Source organism: Numida meleagris, chromosome 23, assembly GCF_002078875.1.
Source record: "Numida meleagris isolate 19003 breed g44 Domestic line chromosome 23, NumMel1.0, whole genome shotgun sequence".
Lineage (NCBI taxonomy): Eukaryota > Metazoa > Chordata > Aves > Galliformes > Numididae > Numida > Numida meleagris.
In genome coordinates, this window is record NC_034431.1 from 1,751,420 (window position 1) to 1,768,191 (window position 16,772).

Sequence of the window (16,772 nt, forward strand, 5' to 3'; positions counted from 1 at the left end):
ACCAACGCTTCACAACATACGTAAAGCTTGAGTGAAACTATAAACGCCATTTGGATTTGAAATGAAATTTCACACTACTGCAAAAGAAGTTAAGCACAAGCAAAACACTCCTCAGTGAAAGAAAACATATTGACCTCAAGAGGCATCTGAGGATCCAGACTGTTTGATCTCCAGCATGAATCAAACGAAAATCATGTTTAATTGATCTCAGCCCAAAACTCTGCAGTAAAATCTTGTAACAGCATATTCTAGAATGGCCTTAGGATACCCTTCCTTCTGAATTCCTGAGGAGCTACAGCAACGCACTGGCACCTCAGGAGCCCAGAACCACCGCTCAGGAACTGGCTGCGAAAAGATTCACACACACACAATGACTATCAACAGCAGATCTGCCATTTGGAAATAGCACCAATACACAATGGTAAACAAAGAGAAAAATTTAAGCAAGCCATTCTCCCGATTCTTAAATGCCTGGAAGACTAACCACCACCTTCCTTCTCCATTCATCTGAATGAGGAATGCTCATCCCTCCCATCTGAGAGCTCCACTCTGCTCACCTCCTCCAGACTCCCCTCGGAACCATTGCTCGTCCTGCTTCCCCTTCCTGCCCGCCTCTCCCCTCTTCAGGCTTCCTTTCCCTTTCATCTTTTGCTTCCTTGACCTTGATCTGGTTACAGAATTTAAAATAAAATAGCGGAAGGCGGTCATGTGCAATAAATTCATTTACATTTATTACAGGAGCAGAGTGCCAGCCGTGAACGCGGGATATTGCTCTGCTAAGTCACTTCTGCAGCTGACTTTGCCCCTTGCTCCTCTGACATGCCACCACTCAAACAAAGTGGCTCCTACACAGGCTTCAGCGTTGCCAAAGGATGCTGTATGCATATGCAGAAAAATCAGAAGAGGTGGGCTGGGAAAGGGAAACGGCATCAGCTATTTGGAGCTAAGAAGCTAGTGAAAATGTCAAATATTTTGAGGAGGTAATTTCAACAACATGGAAGTATTTTCCACATGAAAAGACAGGCATGCTAAAGCTCAGACAGGTCATAGAGGGGTTCAATTCTCTTTTTTAATCTTTTAATTGCAGAGGGCACTTTTATAGCTGCAGTAAATCATAGTGATGAAAGAGAGTAAAGGGCTGAGACAGAACAACCTCACCTCAGGTCTGACATCTGTGGATTGTCATTTCAAAATGACACTTCTCTTTTTGGTCTTCTTATCAATTATTAGACATACCCTGACAGCAGTAGTTAGATCCTACGGTGTGAGGTGCTACATCCAGAAGCTATTAAGAACCATAAACAAACTAAACACACAGTACCTTGGGGATCTTCAGGGGTGGAGAGTAAGGCACATAAACTAAGTGATACATGGGTTGCAGCTGAAAAGTTACGATTCCTCCTTGAGCCACACACCACTGGCAATTCCATCACCAGGGATGGGCTTCTGGGGTCAAAGAAATGGAGCCCTGCTTTTCCCTTGCAGCTGATGGCAGCACAGCTCCTCCTCCCTCCCGTCCCCACGCACACACATCTTGCCCCATCCCACGCTACAGCAGAGTATTTCAAAGGTCAAGACAAATGCAAATGTAAAGATACTTTCAGAAGTAAAATATTCTCAGTGGGACACTTCAGCGTGCACCAGAGTTGTTTGTAACTTTGCTCAGACACTCACAGTTGGAGAGAACGGTTGCTCCAGTGTGCATTCTCACACTGGGAACATGTGGGAACTCACAGCCTTGCCCAAGCACCGATCCCAGGACAAGGTGAGAATTCAAACAAGAGCATTTCAGGACTTCCAGACAGAAGGGAACGTTAGCCACTATTAGGCAAAATCAGTTCGAAGGCAAGTGCTGCAGTACCAAAGACTTTGAAGGATTAGTTTGAACGTTAATTTGGGTTTGATTTCTTTTTTAATCGTACAAGCACTGATGTAGACCTGGCCTGTAAGTAGCTCAAAGTAACTTAACTCATTTGTACTCAGTCACGGTTAACACAAAATAAGTTTTAGCACACTATCAATTCACGTGCACTGTTTCGTGACAATGATTAAACGTGTGGCAAGCTTCTGTGCTTAGAAACAGTAAATGTGGAAGAATACATTATGCTGCACAAAGGGAAAAGAAACCCAAGCAGAATTGAAAAATTTTACTGATGTGAGCTGACTGCTTCCGCAGAGCCAGAAGTTAGCTTCTCATTCACCTCCTGACTAGCACTATAGCTCAAATCACTGTCTTTAAAACACGGTACCAGAAACAATCTTGTTTTTCCTTTGCAAGAGTCAGTGTAGCACTCAAAGAGCTGTTACATTCAGTTTCTGACTTAGCAACATCACTTCTCAACAGAGGTGACATAAGTTTTAGCACCACAAAGCTACCACCCCACCTTTAAACTCCTCATCCAGAGCTGCAGACTCTTACAAAACATGAAAACAACCACTTTTATGAATATGAAAACCAACAAACTCCAGAGATGTAGATGTCACGTTGTTTTCAGTGCCAAAAAAACCTCAGGAAATTCCTGCCCTCCTGCTCCCCGATCCCTCAGGCGCATTCATTCACCTCTGACGTCACGGTGTGAACGGGATCAGTACAGCTTCGTTTTGGGACATTTACTCTTCACGCAGCCTCCAGCACCATCTCCTGCAGAGCAGCAGCCCAGGGGTCTCCTGTGGGGATAGATGGCTGAACTACAACCTACTCCCAGCTACACCTGCAGCCAAAGTACTAGTCTGTTAACTGAGCTCTCACAACACACCGCTATTTCTTCTATGTTCCAGAGACAGTATCTGGCTAAGACACAGAGGCAAAACGTTACCAGTCAACATCCCACCCTGCTACATGGGTATCAGCATCCCATTCACCCTCAGTGTCTAACTGGTTAGTATAATTAAGGTTATAATGGAAATTGAACAACTGCTCTTGGTGTGTACTTAATTTCAAGTTTGCTGTTCTTATTTGAGACTTAGAACACTCACACATCTAAACACACATCTGTTTCTCCCAACAATACCAGCTGGGCTATTACAAGGTACTATCTCCCACTACAAATCTTGCCTTGCTGGCTGCTGCAGCTCACAAACTGTTCTCACTTCAAAAGAATCAACAGTGCTTTCTTAACGTTGTTTCAAACAGTTCTTTAAGTCAGGTCAGTAAACCTAGCTTGAACTCAGCCTGCCATTGCCAAGTCCAACAGTGCTTATGAAAAAAAGAAGGCAAACACAAGGTTTCTTTGCTCAGAATGACATCAACGTGCAGCATTCACTTTGGTGTACTGGAATCTGTGGAATGCAAACCTGTAACCTTTAGCTGCAGCGGGAGCACGGACCAGGGAAATGAACCATCCTGAGAAGCATGCAGTGGTTCAGAACTCCAATTTCCTCCAAGATACTTCAAATTGTATGCTACTGTTAAATTAGTTACTTCACGAGCGCCAGTTATGTTAAAACATGGAATAAGTACTGAGCTGCAACCTGAAAATGGAAGCCAAAGGGATACTACATCCTGCAGCAAATATGCCAACATTCAGCACTGGGGTGGACCTGGTCCTTGGTTTCTTGGTGCTGGGAAGAGGTTTTTTCCTTCCACACTGCCCTAAGACACTGAAACACTCCCCTCTCCTTTCCCTTTCAGCTTTATAGAAGATGACTATTTTCAGGCATTTCCCTTTCTAAGGAGGATGCAAGGGGCTTTATTCTCGGACAGGGCTCTCCAGCTGCAGGTCTGCCACTTCTCCTGGAGAAGCACTGCATGCACATCCCTTCTGCAGAGGAAAAAACTGCAGGCAGCACAACAGGAAACACTGGAGAACTTCACCTGGGAGCTTAAAGTAGAGGAATTTCATAGAGTAACCTGAAGCCTAGAAATGCTACAATCCATCTATTTACTACTAGCAGTAATATTCCATTTCACAGTAGAACGCAGATGAATGTGCATTTTGCTTTCCCTTCATTCTCCAGCAGTACCGCATTTGCCAACGCCATTTGCTGTGCAAGAAAGTGTTTTTGGCACACCACTTTTAACAACTTCACATGCCAGAGCTTTTGAGGCCATTAACTCCATCTACCATTACTGTTGCTTACAGAAAACAGTTATTAGCTTCTTTGTATTAACACAGACATTCGTACATATATTCTCCACTTCATGTTTTTTCATAAGAGTCCTTTCCAAAGATACTACAGCAGCAAGTTGCCTCCTAAAATGTCACCTCCTCCTCCAAAAAACATCCTAGCACAGATACTTTCCAAAAGAAGCCCTTCCCAAATCTCAGCTACACACCCCCAGAAGTTGGTGCTGAGAGCGGCAGAAAGTATTTCATAATCAGAATTTGGAGAGGTGGCCTAAAATACTACAGCTAACAGTTGTGATTAAAATGTGGAAGTCTGCAAATAGCCTACATAATTTTCAGATGAAAGATCAACTCCATATACTCAGGCCCATTTAACAGCTGTGAAAACCACATTATGGCAACGATTGCCACAACCAATTCTAAATCCTGAACAAATTAGCAGGGATTCAGCTAAGTTCCCCACGAGCCCTGTATGAGTTGAGCTTTACAGAGCCTGAGTACAAAGGCTGCATTCCCATCACAAGAATTTGCTGAAAAGATGAGCACATCTGGAAATCCTGAGCTTACCACAACCTGTGATAACTTTACCTGCTTGGTACCAACCAAGGCAAACCACTTCAATAATGGATACAGAGAGGCAGGTGCAAGAGCACATGTTATTCTTTCACTGTAAGCTCCCTGACAGACTCAGAGCATTCATCAGCAAAGGATAAGGAGAAAAAGCAGCCAATAGCTTCTCTTCCAAAATAATTCCTTGGGAATGGGAACCACAAAATATGTTTCATATTCCTAACACATCCCTTAAGTTTTCCCAAAAGTAACAGAATGGAAAAGCCACAACTGTAGCATGCCATGGGAACAGGGAAGAGGAGTAAGGGCAGGGCAAAACCCTGATGGCAGTCACAGCAGTGACTCACATTATCATTGCTATTAAAAATATTAATCTTTAATGTGGATAGGAAAAGAACAACTCAGATGACAGAAAAGTGGATTTGCATGGCGCAGATCTGGTAGGTGCATCTTCATTCACAGAGCTGGTGAAAGCATTGAGACCAGTGGTGAGGTGCCAAAAACAGCAGTTTATTCTACAAAATGATTTTATTGTAAACTGAGACGGTCAGCTGCAACAGAAAAGTTCTGAGAGAATAAAATTAGAAAACATTTACATATCCATTTTGATGGAAAGCTAATGCAATCTTTGCAGTCACAACCGATGCCATTCCCCTCAATTGTGACAGCAGATTACAGATCATCTTAGACAGGTTTGCATGACTGGAACTTCAGCTTCGAGCTGGACTGAGAAGGTGCTGATACTCCTCCTTTAATGCCACAGCTCCAAGTCATTTATCATTTCTGCAGTTTATCATTCAAAACCCAGATACTGTTTTTGGCAACAGTGCCTTAATTACACTTGTTTTAATCCATATTTTAATTCACCCAACTAACTTTTTTTTTGGTACATTCCCAAATAAGGAATGAGCAAAAAATCCACCTGCTCACAATTTCAGCTTTCTCTATTGATATATTCATCAAGGTTTAAGGTTTGACCACAAACCAGTGCTGCTGCTGAATGCACTGAACTCCAGCCCTCCATGTCCTGGAACATGCATCTTACTCCATGCTGAGTGAAGTCATAAGTAACACATATGAAGCTAATGGAAGAGTTCACACTTCCGTGCAAATTTCTAAAATAAGATTCTCAGCTCTGTCCTCAGTTTTTGTCATGATGAGCCCAGGACCTGCTCACCAAAATTGTTTGCCAGCCTTATTCATCATCTGGTAGTAGGTTCCAAAGTTTTGGCTGAGCAGAGCACGCTCCTGGCCAGCACTATTCCAAAGTTCCAGCAGCACATCCCTTAAGTGCCACTGCCCTCCTGGCACACAGGGCGAGAAGCATTTCCACTTCACACGGCTGGCTTGACTCAGAGTTGATCTGAACAGAAACAAAGAGGCCTGTGAGTTACATCAAACCACCCTGTTAGGGACCCTGATAACAACATACCACTACTAAAATCTCTGTGAGGCAGGATGGGGAAAAGGTGTTGTTTTTTGCAATCCACTCTGCACATTGCTGTTAGCTTCGTTTGGTAAAAGATGCACAGGTTGCTATTTGATTTCTTCCACAGTTTTAAAAAAAAAAACCTCAAAATTGAGGATGTTGAACAACTCCACAACACAATACCTGCTGTTACAGACCGAGAATAAATCAGATATTTACTTAGCTGCAAACATTTCAGCTATACTGGTTCTATAAGATAACACTCAAAACAGAAAGTCTACAGATGCCAGAGTGAGAAGATCAAAGTCTTCCCCATGTTCCAAGACTGCCTGTGTGCAAAAGCAGCACATTTGCTGGATACATGAAAAAAAGCAATGTTTACTGTAATGAAAAACAAGGGAACATGTCTACTGCTTTAATCCTCAGTAATTTAGCATATTAAAAACAGCATAAAACATAGCACAGAGCCGCTGTTCTTGTAATACGAGGTCATGAAGAACAGGCCGTAAGCCATTAGTTAAATCATTATTTTTCAGGAGCTGCTGTTTGTACACAATGTGAAGCACAACGTATCTTTCTTTCTCCTCCAAATTGGTCATTTGCATGGAAGTCAATACATCAAATACAGAAAATTCAGCATTCCTGTTCTGACAGCATGGCAGGAGACATTAGATAAAAAGAGTTTGGGAGCTGGGTGATAGGAGGATACACTTCAGCCTGAGCAGCATCCTACAGTAGAGCCCAGCATACGGCCTAGAGGATGGAAATTCATGCAGACAAATGAAGCCGAACTGGTCAACAGAAGTGCCTCCATACTTCCCAGTGATGAAATTGAACAAGATGAGGAACTTACCCATTTGGAGGACATATCTTCCAATGTATCCCTTGCAGACTGTCCATTTGAAAGCCCTAAGCATGTTCTGGAAGTGAGAATGGAGCTCTTCCAAGCCCTGCATCTACAGAATCAAGAAGTCATCTGCCTTAACATAATAGGCTACAGATGCCAAGGCCACACTCCTAAAGTTTACCACATACTTGCAACAGGCACATGTGCAGCTCATCAATTCCACATGGAAGTGACACTTCTGGATTTATTCTTGTCCCTTACCATCTCATATATGCTGCCTACACACCTTTCTTCTGACCCATCTCAAGTTGGCAAGAGAATTTAGTCTCACTGTAAACCTTCCTTCTTATTTCTGCAGCAGGAACCACACTTTGCTGATGTCTCTGCAGCTGGCAATCCTATGCCTGTCCTGAGACAGCTTCTCAACAGACAACCAATTCACAGATAAATGGGAAATCACTAACTGTGGAAGGTGTCACAGCATTGGAATTCAGGTCATACACAGTAAAACGTAACCTGCTAAACGGTTTCGGTCCCGTTGGCTTTGGGCAATGGAAATTACCCTGCACAGCACTGTAAATGGCCATGGCCAAGAACAGACCCTTCTGACTGATGGGAGAAGCTGAAAGCTGACAGCAGTTAGTAACCAGAAAAGCTTGGGGACTACTGACAGGCAATTGAGAGTTCTGTACGTGGGCACAGGGTGTGCTAGACTACAGTGAGATTAAAGCATAGCTACAACTCCTAGCCTAGATAAAATTTGAAGATTAAAGATCACGTTGTAGGTGTGTAAAATGTTACCACTCCTTTCATTACAAGTCAGTCTAAAAATGTTTCCATTAGACACCGCTGTGATTACAAACATGCAAACTGATGCTTTAATTCTCAAGAAAAGGTGCCAGTGCAGTGGGAGAAGAGGCACTCCTGCTCAAAGACTGCCTCATCGTGTGGCACGCACCTGCCAGAAATCCTGGCAACATTAACACAGTGTTCATGTAATCTCTCAAATATTTAGTGCCAAAGCTCTGGTTACTGAAACATACAAAGATGTTTTCGTCTCCCAAGGATCAGCAGCGATATATGATCGGGTGTTTGGCTAAAACTGCAGAAATCTGGCTGAATGAAAATAATCTGATGGAAAGAATAAGAAACCAAACAAAGGAGACACCACCTGTGTTTACTGAGGCTAAGTATGTCATACTAACTTGATAATGTATTTTTCAGAAAAAGGGAAACATTACCTACGATGTGAACTACAAAAACATTTGAATAACGTGACATGAAGAGTTATGAGTGAAAACAAGGAGATGGACAGACACTACAAGACAGCCAAGGAGCCAGTTAAAGAAGAATTAATCCATGTACTTAGAATAGCAGGTTAAAAGATTTACCTGCAAAGTGCCACCAGGACTTGTCTTCAGCAATAATCCGAGTGTTTCCGTAGAGACACTCTCAAAAATGCTGATGAAAAGCCTAAGATGGATCATCAGCACAAAGCATAAAGACAAATGACTGATAACTTGAGCCCCAGAAACAGAATGAAATTCAGTGCAAATCCAGCTGTACAAAATTAAAACTTTGTCATTATACACATGGAACCCAGTAACAGATGAGCTATAACCTGGAAGCTAATTAGTTAACAGTGACTTTGGAGAAAGTTCTCCATAGTATTTAACTAGATTGAACAGCTAACTGAGAGGCCCCCCAGATAACCAGACTGTCAATATCTTTTTTGTCAGGTGTTTGCCGGGATTATTTTAACCCCCCAGCTCAGGTTCTCAGGAGGGCTGTCTGTGCCTCTCCTCCATGTGCATCTGCTCCTTACCTTGCCTGCAAGGGAAGCTAGGCACGGGTCTTTACAGAGCATTTACCTCACCCAGACAACACTTCAGACAGAAACATGCACTAGACAGAACCAACAGGGCATCCATTAAGTGCACTGATCAGCAAGGCAGTTCTTAACCTCAGGATCTAATTAAAAGGGATTACAATAGTCAGGGCAGCCATGTGCAGGCCATGCATGACATGTTGATCTGATGACACTAAGTTATTTTTTAAGCAAGACTTAGAAGTCACTCCTTAAAACATTTACAGATACATAAGGAAGATAGATGCTGCTTTCTTAAATGACACTGTCCCTTACCACATCACTGAAGCTTGCTGGCTGCAACAGATTGCAGGCCTGACAGCGGAACTCTGACAAATGTATCAGGTGGGAACCTACAGTAACTGCACCGCAACCCAGCAGGACGGGCAAAGAGCTCCAGGAACCCAGTCAGGTGCAATATGCTGATGACGATTCCTAACAACATGCAAGAAACACCACTCATTTTCATAGCTTGTATTTTCCCCCCTGTCTTGCTTCCCCTAGCTGGGACAGCTTCCCAAGTTTTGGTGTGATCATCTGAAGCCAGCTCTTGCAGAGAACAGAATGTTACCACTCGCTACTTCAAAGGACTTCGATTTAACTTGTTGCACTGCAGCTTCAAAAAGGCGAAGCATAAACTTTATGTGCCTAATATAGCTTTCACGTGGTTGAATAAGCAAACTCGACAAATGCCACTTTCCCCGGCCTCCGGCACTTTGAACTTTTCATTGCAGGAATCTCACATTAGCGTTCCACATAACACATAAAAGTGAATTTTCAGACAGTGGTTAAAACCGAGGCTCACTGAACAATACGAGCACTAACTGCTAACAGGTCTTACGACACATGGAATTATATTTTCATAATAAAAATTAATGTGCAAATTTCATTAGACAGCACGTATTGTGATATTTCACAATAGATGCATTGCCCTGCAACCTTTTTTTTTCCACCAGTTCCCCGAAAAAGCACACAGCCAAACTGCTGCACGGTGAGTTTAACAGTGGCTTGTCCTGAGAGCGTGTGCCACAGACATTCGGACCAGCAGCACATGAGCAGATCTGTTTGTGTTGTTGTTGCTTTGACTTTAGTAAACAAACAAACCAAAACCAAACAAGTGAACCAGCAGCATCCTCCCACAGGCACACCCACAGAACGTGAGAGGACAGCGACTGGACATGTTACATCCCAGAGGCACATATTCAGAATTGACCACTCTTCCCAACGCACAACGACGTGTGACTTTAACGCGACATAAACACCTTCTTCAAAGCTCTCCTCTGTGCTAGTTCAGAGGAAGTTCCCCAATTTCTCAGAGTAGACAAGCCATCATGTGACCTCTTCCCACTGTGCATAAGAAAGAGCAGGGCTTATGGTTCACAGTCTCAAAGAGCAGTACAGCCCGAGGCCACAACCCCCCACCCGCCTGCACACCCAGGGACCTGACAGGCTGGCGTGGAAGCAAACACAGCAGGTGGGCAGCGCTCAGCAGGACCCAGGCCCTGAAAAAGCCAACCAAGGGGAAACACCTGTGCCCTTCCAACACCAACCAGGCACTGGGGCAGCTCAGGAAGGGGAATCACTGCCCGAGACCAGCACGTGTTTTGGTTCCCTGCGAGCACCGCTGAACAGCAGCCACAACACCAAAGGCTGCCTGCCCATGTGCCAGGACCCCCTCCTACACACCTTCACAGCAAATGTTTCAGGCCCTTTTGAGCACATTGGGCAGGAAGTACTGGTTTAAACAGTTCTTTCAACCTGTAGGACTAAGACGTGCTAACATATCAAAAAACACAAGTTAAACTATTTTTTTTTTAAGTACTGCAAACTGCCAAAAAATATCCATAAAGCACTTTTGTCACAAGGCAGCAACATTCTAGTTTAATACCAGAAAGCTATTTTTTCTTGTTCTGCCATGGCTACCTATAGCACTTCAGTCTGCTTTCAGAAGCTCTGCAAGCATTATCAACAAACTTCTGAAAAACGCACATCAAAGCCTACTTAGCGAGTCTCCCTCCCAAATTACTAACAAAAGCAAAAATTTCCAAGCCCTTTTTGGGGGAACCACATGAAAGAAACAGGAAGAAATATGGCCTGTTTTGCGTGTCTGCATGCCAAGATGTCCTACTACAGCTGAAGGTTTTCTTGGTAACGCTACTGCATTAGATCCATGAAAGAGTCAAAAGGAAAAATACAGATCTCTGTGCTTCCTCACGCACGTGTACGCCTATTTACAGAGCCTGGCCAAGTCTAACTGCTTGTCTTTGAAGAGAGAAAAGGGCACACGAGGCATGTTTCCAGACAGAAGGGAGTCAACTGCAGAGATCACTGACCGATGTCACAGTGAAAGCCACACGTGGAAAATAAACCACTTCTTTGTTTCCCCCAAGACAAAACGGGGCCTAACTGGGCACATTACGCCCCGAGAGCTGCTGACAGCAACAGAATTTTGGCAGCGGAAGAGTTCCTCCTTCCCCGCCCCCTGCTGTCACCCCAAGCAGCATCTCCTACTTTGCTGTGTGCAAGGCTTTAATTTTTGTCACTTGGAAGTGACAAACCTCCCTTTACAGAAACAAAAGACTGTAACTGCATATCACAATCATTAGGTTTATGACAGCCAAATTTGGCTAAGTGCTAGTTTTAACTAGTTCCGCACAAAGCTTACCTGTCAACTGAGTTGTTGTTTCAAGGATTCAGTTTTATTACAATAAATGACAGCTTTCCTTCTCTGGCTTTTATTTCAGATTAGCAAGGAAGCGTTACACCTTAATGAAATGCAGAGTAACTACAACAGATGAACAGCAAGCATCCCACCTCCCCGAAGCACGCTAGCCCTGTGAACAGCAGCAGTAGGAGAAGCCTGCACTGACAAGCAGCACCATGGAAAGCCTGTGTAAGGAGCAAAGGGGAGGTGAAGTCACGCATCACAGCCAACCTCACCACGCCACAGATCATCTGAAGAAGCAAAAGGCATCGCTGATGCAGACAGCATGGAGCACGGCCAGCCCGTCGGGGTGCCCAGACTCAGAAACCAAGAGCCACCTTTCCGCGGAAGTGGCTATGAAGAATCCTGAGCAAGTTTAAGCAAGGCAGGAATGTGATTGTGTCATCACTCTTCTAGCACTATGCGTACTTTTTATTTTCCTAATGACTCAATTATGCAGGTAAAATTAAATGCCTGAAAGGAGTTCTTCCTGGCCCCCAAAACTGAAAATCCTTGCATTTATCCACAAATCAGCTATCGCAACAATGCAAGCTCTCTCACTTTCTTACCTTGTATGGCCAATCCTGGACTGGGAGAACCAAATGCATGGCTCAGGCTGGGAATAAAGACAATGTTGTGTGTTCCCCCCCCCCCCCCCCCAAGTCTGCAGCATTTTACTAGCATTTCACAAACTTCTTGGAGAAGGTCATCCTTAACACGGGTATTTACGCAGTACCGAAAAAGAAAAGCTACTGAAAGAAAACTGTGGGAACTCTTAGACCTGGAGAGCTACAGCACTCTGCAATTTCCAGTTCCTAACACAGGACTATGTCACACCTGAACCCACCAGACATCTCCAAAGCTCCTGGGTCTCTGTTGGACATGCCTTCCACAGCCTACTGAAGGACTCAGCTCTGGGACATACCCACCATAAATTGAGTTGCTCTATGTTCTTGGTGATATTCAAACACAATAACAAGCAACCAACTGTAGCTAAGTCTATATAAACCAAGCTCTTCTTTGATATCTCTATTTCTAGTAAAATAACTCTCAATACAATTACTAAGTTCATTTGTATTTTTGACCATAGAATACTACATGTAGTAGGTGCTTACAATGTCATCATAGATGAGCTAGAAAGTGTCCCTTTATTAGAAAAAATGTCTTACTGCTCTGGAACAAAAGGCCTTTATTCAACCTTCTTGGGTAAAGCAGGCAAATACTGTGGTCAAATCACCTCTGAAGAACATAACAGACCTCAAAAAAAGCAATGTAGAACAGTCTCTGCAGACAGATGTACTAAAGTCTGGGACAATCCAGCTTGGAAAGGGAAAAAAACAACACAAAACCCAAAGAAAACAGAACGCACATCCATACAAGTGCAAATGAAAAAGCTACTGGAAAAATAGAGATTCTTTATTCTTTCTCGTGCTGCAAAAACTAGGAGGCGCTCGATGAAATGACCACACGTTGAGGTTATAAAAAAAACAACAGGAAATATTTTCGTACAAGTTGTGGAATTTGTTGCACAGCATCGTGTAGAAGCTAAAGGTATAAACTGTTTATAAGGTATAAAGGTTTAGGCAAATCCACAGATGACGAATGCATCAGGCGTCGCTACCCACGACTGCCTGCACCCCCCTCTGGCTCAGGCCATCCCTGAGCCCCGGCTGCTGGCAGACACCCCAGGAGCCATCAATACGTCATCTGCCTGCTCTGCTTCTTTCCCCTAATGATTTACTTCTGGCCACTGTCACAGAGCTCATGCCAAGCTCGACACATACTCTGCAGACCTTATTATCCCATCGTTCACATGTTGTGATAAACGTGTTCATGTGAAATAATTATTTCCCCAGCTCTAAACTGGAATATAATAAAAACACACTATCTGCAAATAATGCATAGTTTAAGTCACTTCCTTAAGTTAATTAAATAGGAGAGAATTAAATGAAATTCCCAGCCTTTGCAACTCACGCCCCTTTCCACCACCACATGTGAATGCCATTTTAGCAGGTTGCAGTTCATTCCCTGCCACCACCATTTCATTTGTGCACCTTCCACAGACATTTGTTTTCATCCTGTGAAACCATCAGAAGAATCAATTTGAGCTCCAAAGCAAGTTGAGAGTAATGGACTCCCATGTTTACATGGCAGTAAGCACACAACTATTTAATTGGATCTATTAGCTAAAAACTGCAGCTTTAAAAGTAACGGCAGCATCCACCAAGGCAGTAAGGAGTTGCCTTACATTTTCTATGTAAACCAACATTTCCAGTATTTTCCTGCTTAAAACTGCCAAAATAGTAATCATCCGCTATCGAAAGAGTGCCACAGGAGGCACATCTCCCATCTAGTTTAACTCCTGAACACTTTTTCAAAGAGAGAAGTAATTAAATTGCTGCCCCCTTTCAGCAAGACACAATTCCAAGACTGATGTCATAATTCAAGCGACAGACTGTGAACAGCTCTGCAACCGTAGCATTTAATTTAGAAGTCAGCACTTGACACATTGAAGTATTTGGAATTCCTGAAGTCTGGCTGTCTGCACAGTTGCATAATTTGAACAGGAATAACCTACTTACAACCAGGCAAGATAGAAGTATGTCAACAGACAATCCCTTCTACGTCAAGGGACATCTCCTTCCTCGTCACATAGCAGCAGCAAAAGCATCACTCGCTGATCTGTCACGGTTTGGTTTTCTTCTCCTTTAAGCTAGTGAACTACAACGCCTTCAAGAGCTGTTGCATTTATCACCGCATCTTCTTGTAGAAATTTACTCAAATGTTCTCAAAGATCATCAAAAAGTAAGTTTACACATGCAACAGACTCCAGCAGCAAAATGCTACAGGTGCAGTAACCAACACCAGTGCAAAGGACCCAAGGCCTCCTCTCTGTCAGGGACATGTGAGATCACACAAGCACCATCCACCTTCCAGCAAGCATCACACATCCATTCAGGTGAAGGACACAAACATAAAAAGCCTCCAGAAATAACGTTTGGACGCTTGTTCAACTCCACACACAGGGGAAGCTGTATTTTCTTTTGCCCTCCTAGCAAACAGCTCACCAGACGCTTAGCACAGCAGACATTTGCTACAGACACCCCAGAAAGAAATCACCCTTTCAAAAGTTGCCAGTTTATGATTAACCTTCTGTTGCAAAAAAACATGGCAAGGGTTCAGTTTCACTTGCTAACTACTTCTCTTACGTACTGCAGAAGAAATACACGAAGACACTCCTCCCCCTAAGCTTGACATTCAGAAAAAGAGGAATTCTCTCACCCTGTTAAAAAACAAGAACAACAACAACAAAAAAACACAACAGTGCAAAACCTTCTGCGTGGGAAAGCAAGAACGATCCTTCCCTCCACCTCACAAGTTAGCATCCATGCAATGAGCATCCACCTGGGGAGACAAAAAGCAAGGGCTGGAAATTCCCTTCCCCTGGAAAGGGATCGCTTGGAGTGTTCACACCAATTAAAGTTTCAGATTAAAACCAGCTGTTTAAACAGAAGAAGTCCCCAGGGAGACACACTTACAGTATTATAACTAGGTTTCTGGTATAAACAGCTTTACATCAATGGAAGTATTTATACTGGTAGAGCTATATGCAAGCTAGCAGGCTAACACTTGTTCAGCTGTATCTTAAATAGATTCACTTAGGCAACATCTCCAGGCGCATCACGCCTTGGATCTGCATTACACATGGATATCAAGATGCAACAGGAGAGCTCAACGGCAGAAGAAGAGCACATCTGAAATGTCCCACGAGACTCTGGGACACCAGCCTGTGACAGCCAGCCATTCTCACCCAGTATCACCTTGCAGGGTTCACGGAGCAGTACCATGTCCCTCCGTGTACAACAGCTTGCAGCTAGAAACCAGGGGTCAACTCAGCAGGTGGGCTGGGTGACCGCCACCTAAATAGAAGCCAGGAGAAAAGAACAGAGAGAGCACAGGGGCAAACATGTAAGTGGGAAAGCTGAGAAATTTCCCACATGATAATACAGCAAACCTAGGGCTTCATGTGAGGAAAAGAGTGACAGCTAGAGACTTCTGGAAGCACGTGAGAAAGATTCTGGGCCGGAGGGGAACAAGAGGCAGACAAAAATCAGGAGACTTCCAAATTACCTGTAGGACTAGAAAAGAGAAATCCAGTGCATTTTAGACCAGCGATTTCCAACTTGAGATCTGCAGATGCTTGGAAGTAGTATGTGTGCTCCCCAAGTAGAGAGGCAACCCCGAGGCACCCACAAATTGCAGGGCACAGCGGGGTGACAACAGGCACAGCAAGCAGCACTGCACATGGGAGCAGGCACAGCAGGTGCTGTGAGGTGTCTACGGGAACAGATGGGCCACCAAAAGACAAACAGCAGAAACCTCCTCCCTGGGAGCACGCAGGAGAAACGCCTGCATCCCTAAGGCTGGGGGCAAAACATCACGGCGTGCAAACGTGTGCGAGGTGTGCCAGATCTTGGTCAATGAGATAACCAGCTCTTAGCAGACAGTCAGTGGGATAACCATTGTAGAAGGCCTAGCAACAGACTGCCCCTCATCAGCGGGTAACCCCACAGCACAGGGGGATGGAGGAGCTGCCTCACAGGAGGCAAAAGCCTCTGCAGGAAGATGCGTGCTCCTCTATTGGGGTGGAAGAACTCAGAGGTTCTTGGAGACAGGACAAAGCCTCCTAGGGCAGCTGTGCTTCATGGGCTGCGCTGGCCCAGCACACCCATGCACGGCAAAAAGCACAGCGGGCTTCGGAAGGCAGCAGGACCCCGGCTCTAGATGTGCCTACGTAAGAGACGACAGGCTGTGGCAAGCCAAAAGCACCACCGCTCCCCTCAGCATCCCCATGTGCCAATGTTTACGTCGATACGCGGCGGATCAGACCCCATATCACGCGGCACGCACGGCACGGCCGAGGCGCAGCGCGCAGATGAGCCCCGCGCAGCCCCGCACCCCCCGCGGGTCGCGGCCCCCGGCAGATGGGCAGCGACGGGGGGGAACCGAGGGGCGGTACGACAAAAGGCCGCGGGCGGCCGGCACCGCACGGCCCCCGCCCAGAGAAGGCCCCGAGGCTCCCACCGGCAGAAGGGGTCCGGCCCAGAGGGCGCCCGGCACCGCCCCCCCCTCCTCCCCCCGCACGCACACGCTGTCCCCTCAGGGCCGCCCCGGGCCCGGCCGCTCCGCCCTTACCTGCGGTCGCTGGGCCCGGCGGGTGCGGGAGGCCGAGCCCCTATCTCGGCGCTGGCCGGGCCATGGCGGAGGGAGGCGGAGGAGGAGCAGAG

The 16,772-nt window shown here is 45.0% G+C and overlaps 1 protein-coding gene across 21 annotated transcripts in view; it reads right to left on the reverse strand.

The window, feature by feature from the left end:
- The window catches only part of ZBTB44 (zinc finger and BTB domain containing 44), a 64,172-nt gene extending 47,406 nt beyond the window's left edge, over window positions 1-16,766 (reverse strand). For 20 of the 21 annotated variants that reach the window (XM_021376287.1, XM_021376295.1, XM_021376290.1 and 17 more), the window contains exon 1: window positions 16,681-16,766. The gene's annotated coding sequence lies outside the window, so the exon portion shown is untranslated. Of the gene's footprint in view, window positions 1-2,560; window positions 2,693-16,680 lie in introns of those variants that run through there. The other variant, XM_021376282.1, reaches the window with a different exon arrangement.